General features: G+C 46.8%; 1 long non-coding RNA gene across 1 annotated transcript; it reads right to left on the reverse strand.

The window, feature by feature from the left end:
- Positions 1-248: 248 nt before the first annotated feature.
- On the reverse strand, positions 249-5,742 carry LOC145531661 (uncharacterized). The gene is made up of 2 exons (XR_014072635.1): positions 5,655-5,742; positions 249-2,954 (listed from the first exon to the last, which is right to left on the reverse strand). It is a non-coding gene; the product is annotated as an uncharacterized LOC145531661 (long non-coding RNA).
- Between the last annotated feature and the right edge of the window lie 2,285 nt (positions 5,743-8,027).

Genomic DNA, 8,027 nt, shown 5'->3' on the forward strand with positions numbered 1-8,027 from the left:
CTATGGAATTCTCCAAGCAAGAACACTGGTGTGGGTTGCCATTTCCTTCTCCAATAAGTAAATAAAGTTGCTGTCTCTTGGGGGAAAAAAATCTACAACATTGTAAATCGCTTATATTCCCCAGTCCAAATGATACAATAAAAAAAAGAAATGGAAATGCTGACTCTAGTCCCCTCAGACACGGTGACCTAGGTTGGTGTTGTTGCAGAAGTCAGACCATTGAGAAACCAAGCATCACACTCAGAGGGTTGGAGAACTCAGGTTTATTGAGCCTGTGGTCCCAGACGAGCTAATGCTCTGAAATTCTGGGGCCCCTAGTTCAGGGTGGGCTTTACTCTTATAGGGTCAGTACACACAAGTACAGTTGGCACTGGTTGATTGGTTACCTGGATACTATGGGCTATGGGCAGTTACAGAGTATGCGAGTTGCTATGGGTTACATGCAGGGTATTTCCAAACAGAAACTCATAGAAGCAGGAACAGAACATTCCATTCTTATCAGAACATCTTATGGTTACAGTTGATTGCTAGGTCATCTTGTTCCTATCTTGGCACAGTAAGCGTATCATACAGAAGCAGAACAAGCATGAAATTATTTCTAGCTGAGGGTAGGTTTTCAATTTTCCTCTTCTGGCCCCCCTCTTGATGCCCCTTAAATCTTACAAGGCATCAATCGCTTGATCTTCTTGGCCCAGGAGCTGATAACCTCTCAGGGCCAGGAGGTGTGTTGTAGCCCTCCTGTCTGCGGCGGCTTCAGCTAGGCTGGAAACTATCCTCACGAATAATGGCAAGGGGCAAGGTAAGAGGAGGCAGGTCCCAAGGAGTAGGACTATTCCCACTGGAGTTTTGAATCCTCCTAGATAAGAAAACCATCCCTGAAATAGCTCTCTGGGATTCTACCCCTTCCAAGTCTGGACTGGGACATGAACTATTTTAGTCATTTCCCTGGTTATTTCTTCTATAACCTTGGCTTTATCATCTATCTGTAGACAACAGTTGCTAATATTGAACTTCCCACAGACGCCCCCTTCTGCAGCCAGTAAGTAATCTAGGGCCAGGTGATTCTGATAGATAGCATTATGCATCTTGGTTTGTTGTTCTGCCAATAAATTAAGAGCCTTGGCCATTTCATTAGTAATGATCTCAATCACCTAGAACCAGATAATTCTGTTAACCATGTAAATTGGGGTTCGGTAGCCCCAGGACCCATCTTCTGCCCAAATGGCTGGCCCACTGTATTGGATTATGCATTCAGGAGCCCATTCGTCATCTTTCCAGTTTCTAATCTGTAGAGACCTGCACTTTTTGGGGAGATCTCTGTCTTTATAAACTGTGACTCCCAGTGATTCACCTTGGGCTAGGGGAAGTAGGAAAAAGGAGGGATGGACAGTCCCCAATACCCATGCCCCTGACCAGTTGGCTGGCAAAATTGAATATGTGTTAGCCCCACAAATCCAATAAAATCCTTCTGGAGCAGACCAATGGCCTTCAGTGGACAAGTCATCCTAGCTGGTCTTTAAATTGGGGAAGCTTGCTAGAGGGCAAGGATTAGGCTTTGTATAGTTTGGGCTTCCCCATCAATCAGAAGTGTGAGTAGTTGCATTATAATATTTTTGGCCAAGACAAGAGAGGTTTCCTACTAGAACACTGAATAATGGGCCCCATTTTGCCAGACAGTTCTTGCCAATTACGGAAGTCTTTCAATACCAAATTCTGACCCTGGTTTTCTTGAATTCCCCTGAGTTGTTGAAGGGTCTCTGGGGATCTAACTCTTTAGCTTCCTAGGACCATTGTTCTCCTATATTAATTAATTCCCCCCCACACACATAGCAAGAATGGTTACATAGCAAGAAGTAACAATTAATGTCTGGGCTATGGTCTCTGCTAGAGCTAAGAACAGATTTTTAGTTTTGACTGAAATTGGAGGGGGGACTACTTTCTATGTCTTCATGAAAAGAAAGGAAGACCTTGTGTAAAGAAGGGTGGAGTGGAATAGAAACATGGCGGAACTCTAACACAGTTCCTGGGTCAGTACCTGTCCCATCGATATAAATACCAATTTTGACACCATTTTTCCATTTTGAGTCTCCGGGATGGAAGATAGTGAATCGGACAGGATTACATGTCCCTAGTTTACAATTGAAGCTAGTAATCCCCTTTCGAAGGCGAGCTATGTTGCTTTTACTTTCCCAGGTTGCCCACTTGACACAGCTCCAAGAAGGGCAGTAAAACCAATGGTCACCGTAGCAGTGGGAGTTGGGGCTTGCTAATTCACACATATATTTTTCATTTTGTGTGTACGTTTGTTCCCATGATAAGCTCCCGCAATTTGTAATACCCTTGGGGTTTTTGGCAATAGCAGCACACACATCAAAGTATACTGACACCGGACGTTGTAAATCTTCAATTCGTGTCCGGGTAATCAGAACTCCTCCTTCTTGGTGCCTAACCTCTAACCAATCTTCATTGCCGGGGTACAGGGGGTCAAAACAAATATGGTTGTCTTCTTGTAGACAAATAGAATAGGTTGTCTCATTATGTACACAGCTGTCTTGGACCTCTCCTAGACAGGAGAAGTGAGTACGGTAAAAGAAGGTCCAAGTGACCCCCTGACCTGATCTAGTCATGCGCATGCATGGAGTACATGAGGGGTCTATTTTACTTTCTAATGCACTACAGCTCAGCAGGATATAAACCGCTATTACACAAAACATTTGAGCGCACTTAATAATCCCACTACTTTTGGGTCGATTGTAGCCAAAGCGACCCCTCGTGTTTGACCCACAGAAAGCATCAAGGCCAGCAGTGCAACCAGTCCCTACTTGGCAGGGTGTCATCGTAACCCTGACTCTCAGATGTCCCTTGCTGAATTCCTCAAGCTTCTGTTGTGCGCGGACCAGCCAGCCCGGGAGTGACTGGAGCAGGGCTGAAGATCTTGGGCAGGATTCAGGTGCCTATGAAAGAAAACCACAAGTGTCTGGTTTGGATAAGCCTCAGCAGTCCAGGTCTCTTGACCTTCTAGAGGTGCTGTTCTCTTCACCCGGGTTTGGTGGATCCACAGGGTGACACCTATGACATAAACAGCAGTAGGGGTCACCAGGACGACCATAGGAAGGCCTGTCCAGACTGGCTGAAGTGGTTTCTTTTTTCAGTCTTTAACCCATACCTCATCCTCTGATGGATAAGGATGAACCCAATTGCCCAAAGGAATGGAAATCCTTCCTAAGGTTTCTCGAGTGATATCGCAGAAGACTTTTCCCAGGGTCTAGAGGTGTCAGGGCATCTCTAGGTCAGCTAGTTACTGGGGTCTCCCTTGAGCTTCCCTATCACTGGGGGTGGTCTCCCATATAAGATCTCAAAGGGAGAATAGCCTGAGGACCTCAAGGTGCACCAGGCTCAGAGCAGTGCTAGGGGTAGCATGTCGACCCAAGGTAACTGGGGGGCAGAGCTTAGCTAACATAGTCTTGAGGGTCCAATTCATGCACTCAACTCTCCCTGAGCTTTGTGGCCTGTAAGCAGTGTGGAGCTTTCAGGGTGGAGCTTTCATTTGACTCTCAGTGTCTTGGACAAAGTGTGTATTATCTCAGACACAAAGGCTAGCCTGTTGTCAGACCCTATGGAGAGGGGTAGCCCATATCTCAGGATTATGTCTCTTAGTAGGGCCTGGCCACCTCTTGTGCCCATTCAGTGGGGGGGGGGGCAGGCCTCAGCCCATCCTGAGTAGGAGAAGACTACCACAAGTAAACATCTATAGCCCCTGCAGGGCTTGACTTCAGTAGAGTCCACTTCTGATGATGGCTGTGACTGTGCCCAGGGAAGATGAATGGCTCCCCTATTCTTCAGGGAGAGAAGAAACAAATCCAACCAGCCTGCTAAAAGAGTTCCCTGCTGTCTGGGCAGAAAAGGGGGCCCCCAGGTTTGGCCAAAAACCATGCATCCATCATGGTGGACCTGAGGCCAGGGGCCATTCCTGCCTGTCAGACAGAGGCAATATCCAGTACCATAGAAAGCACACCTGGGAATTTGAGACCACATCCAAGGCTATGCAACGCTGAAATTCTGATTGAGTGTCAGTCTCCCTGGAACACTCTGCTGCTACCAGTCAAGAAGCCTGGAGGGAATGACTGTCGCCCCATCCAGGACCTCCGCACCATCAATGCAGTAATCACTATCCATCCAGTGGTCCCGAACTGAACCCAAGGAGGTAGCTGATCGGCAATTTGCAACCAGGAACCTATGTGTGGAAACTGGTCTGGGTGCCCGGGGGTCCTGTCACCACTCAATATACAGCTCTAACTATAGGAAGGTCTAGAGTACCCTTTGCAGGCCATCTCACCCGGAAGGTGGGCCATTCTGACTCACACAGGGTACGGAGCTTTCTCAAGGTCATCTTAACCCCATCTTAACCCCGGGGTCATCTTAACCCAATGGGATTAAGGAGAAACCTTTCTTAAAACGTTTATCGTACAATATAAAACAGTTGGCTTAGAGGAGCTTCACCCCATGTTGACAAATGTAATCCACCTCTTTGACTAGGAAGGAAAGGGAGACACACAGGAAGGGCCTCATCTTAGGGAGACCTAGGTAGCACTGATGTCACCAGTCCTGGAAGGCCCAGTATTCCCAGATAGCACAATTATATGCCTCTTTGAAGACGGCCCTGATCACTAAATGCCTCAGAAAGACAGGACTGAAAGGAGGTGATCCCTTGTAATGGGATTCACAGAGGAATAATTTCAGGTGGGGCTCCGGAGGGGTCTGGGGTGATTGACCCCTCTCAAGGGCGCTGAGCAGGCAGAGAGAGCAGCATTACTCCTTGCCTAAGTGAAGGGCCTGAAATCCTTGGGGAATCAGGGGATTATGAAGGAAAAGGTGACAGAGGAAGGCAGCCTTGTAATGAAAATCCAGAAGCATGCAGGAGCATGTCAGAGTGTGCCACTCCACATGGGCTGGCTCAGGGGACCAAGAGAGAGGGAGGTACAGATCTGTTTGGCAAAACGGACAAGTTTTTCGAGAAAAACCCAATTTCTCAATAAGTCAGCTCAAAGAGTCAACTGATGGAAGGGGAGAGTGAGCCTTAAAAATTTTAAGAAAGTAATTTTGGCGGAGGGCCCTAGTGCAAAAGGGCCGTTTGGACATACACAACTTCTAAATCAAATCAGTAACCAATTGTCCCCTCCTTGTGTATCCTGCCCTGTGTTGGTGGCACAAAGACAAACAAGGGTGGGTGCCCCCTCAAAAGAGGAGACCATTCAGGTGCCCACCTGGCCACGTTCCCGTGGGGAACTTAGGTATCTCTTAGCTTTGGTGGGTCAGTATAAGCCCCTGACCAGGATCTGACTTGCAGGAAGGGACTGGGTCCCCCAGAGACAGACACTGCTCTGAGCCGTATGATGTCACCACGGAACTGCAGGTTAGGGCCCACTCAGACTCTGTAGCCATGAGGGCCGTGGAGCCACACAATCACCCTGGAACGAGGACGAACCAGAGTGTCCCCTCTCACACACATTCAGATCAGAGTTTATCACAGTGCCTCCCCACTCTGGGAAGGTCCCTAACTGGTGGTCTTCTTACTGAAGACCGTAGGAGGTGATCAAGTTCCTCTTCCATCCAGAGACGGGACTTGACTGGGTTCTGTGCCCCAGGGCCTTTACCTTATTCTGTGGCCACACCTGGCTAGTTGGTCCGCCCCTCCAATGAGTCTGGTCAGGGTTCAGCTGTCCGGAGAGTCAGAACACCAGTCTGAAAGAGAACCCAGAAAACCATCAGGTGGCGTGCCTCCTCATTCGTCTCAGAGTTCCTCTGCTCTGGCCTGGCTGAACCACCGGTCTGGTGGCTCAAGGGGCCAGTGTGGTTGGAATCTCACTGAGGCCTCCAGAAATACTGCAGGAGTGGGACCATTGAGAACCCAAGCACCACACTTGGAGGGTTGGAGAACTCACGTTTATTGAGCTGGCGGTCCCAGATGAGCTAACGCTCTGAAGCTCTGGGGCCCTGAGCTCAGGGTGAGCTTTGCTCTTATAGGGTCAGTACACACAAGTACAGCTAGTTGATTGGTTACCTGGTTGCTACGGGCTATGGGCAGTTACAGAGCACAGGAATTGGTATGGCTTACATGCAGGGAATTTCCGAACAGAAACTCACAGAAGCAGGACCAGAACATTCCATGCTTATCAGAGTATCTTATGGTTACATATAGTTGATTGCTATGTTATCTTGTTCCTAGCTCAGCGCAGCAAGCATTTTACAGAAGCAGAACAAGCATGAAGTTATTTCTAGCCAAGTGTAAGTTTAAAATTTTCCTCTTAAGTGTCACATCCCTGGAACCTCAGCAGACTTGGGTCCCAGGGCTGGAGTGTCTTGGATCTGAGGGGGCTAGTGAGATGTGCCTGGCAGTGAGCCCTCTACCAAAAGACCGAGAAACTCTCCAGCTCCAGGGGTTGGGTGAGGTCCTTCTGCAGCCAACCCAAGCCTACTGCACCCAAAGGATGCTGGAATTTTAGGATGGAAGAGCTTTGAAAAGTCCTCAGGGCTCCAAGGCTCTTGGTGGTGGGGATCTCAACTCCAACCTGGTTCCTTGGGGTCACCCCACCCACGCATGACATCACCCTCTGCAGAGTGAAGTTGCAGGAATAAACACATGTCCGGGAAATGAAGGTTAAGGGACAAGAAATCAAGAGACACAATTCACCCTGGCTGTCTGTTACTTCTGAAGCATTCGCTCAAATTGACAATCCAGGAGCAAAGATTTCCTTTAGGCTCTGGTTGCCTAAGTAATCAGAGATGGGCAGGAAGAAATGCTGCTGCTTTGTCACCATTTCCCATAATAACAACTTTAAAACTGGTGCTAGTGATCTCTGAATATTCACTTGGCATGCAGGACTGGAAAGGACAACTGCCCTCAGTAAAATCCTTGGGGTAAATCACCAAAAAAAGAATTCAAAACTGGGTGGATGTTCAAGAAGCCAATTTCAACAGCAAACTATACTCACACTGTATTAGATCAAAAGGCACATGGAAACATATTCCACGTGACTAATTATCAAATCAATGCAAATCAAAGCAACACTGAGGAATCACCTCACCATGGTCAAAATGGCCATCATCAGAAAGATCCACAAAGATTACGTGCTGCAGAGCTTGGAAACAAAAGGGAATCTTCCACACTCTTAGTGAGGGCGTAAATGGGTTCAGTCACCATGGAAAACAGCATGGAGGTTCCTTAAAAAACTCAACACACAGGCACCATATGATCCAGCAATCCCACTCTTGGGCTCAGATATGGGAAAACTCATAATTTGAAATGACTTGTGCACCCCTATATTCAGACCAGCACTATTTACTAGAGCCGAGATAGAGAATCAACCAAGGCCAGAGACTGAAAAATGAAGACTAAGTGAGACAAATAGACACTGGAATACTCCTCACTCATAAAACAGAATTAAATAATGCCATTGGCAGTAGCAAAGATGGACCAAGATATTACCATGTGCAGTGAAGTAAATCAGAGAGAGAGAGAGAGAGAAATACCATCAGATATCATCTACGGGGGGAATCTGTCAATTTATACCAATGAACTACTATACAAAACAGAAACAGACTTACAAACTTTGAAAACCAACTTATGATTGCCAAAAAAAAAAATTAGAAAGAAGGATAAATTAAGACTATTGCATTATCACATACACACTAATATGTATCCATTAGATGATCAGAAAGGACATACTGAGTTGGACAGAGAATGCTACTGAACACACTTTTCAGAGCAAGAATAGATATACATCTATACATATCTGAATCAAGCTCTTGGACACCTAAAAAACACATTGGAAATCCACGCTATTCCAATATATAATAAAGAAAGGCAATGCCAAAGAATGTTCAAACTACTGTACAATTGCACTCATTTCACATGCTAGCAAAGTAATGCACAAAATTCTCCAAGCCAGGCTTCAACAGTACATGAACTGTGGAATTCCAGATGTACAGGCTGGATTTAGAAAAGGCAGAGGAACCAGAGATCAAAT

Source organism: Giraffa tippelskirchi, chromosome 13 (genome assembly GCF_054371585.1).
Source record: "Giraffa tippelskirchi isolate mGirTip1 chromosome 13, T2T-mGirTip1v1.2.pri, whole genome shotgun sequence".
NCBI classification, from domain to species: Eukaryota; Metazoa; Chordata; class Mammalia; order Artiodactyla; family Giraffidae; genus Giraffa; species Giraffa tippelskirchi.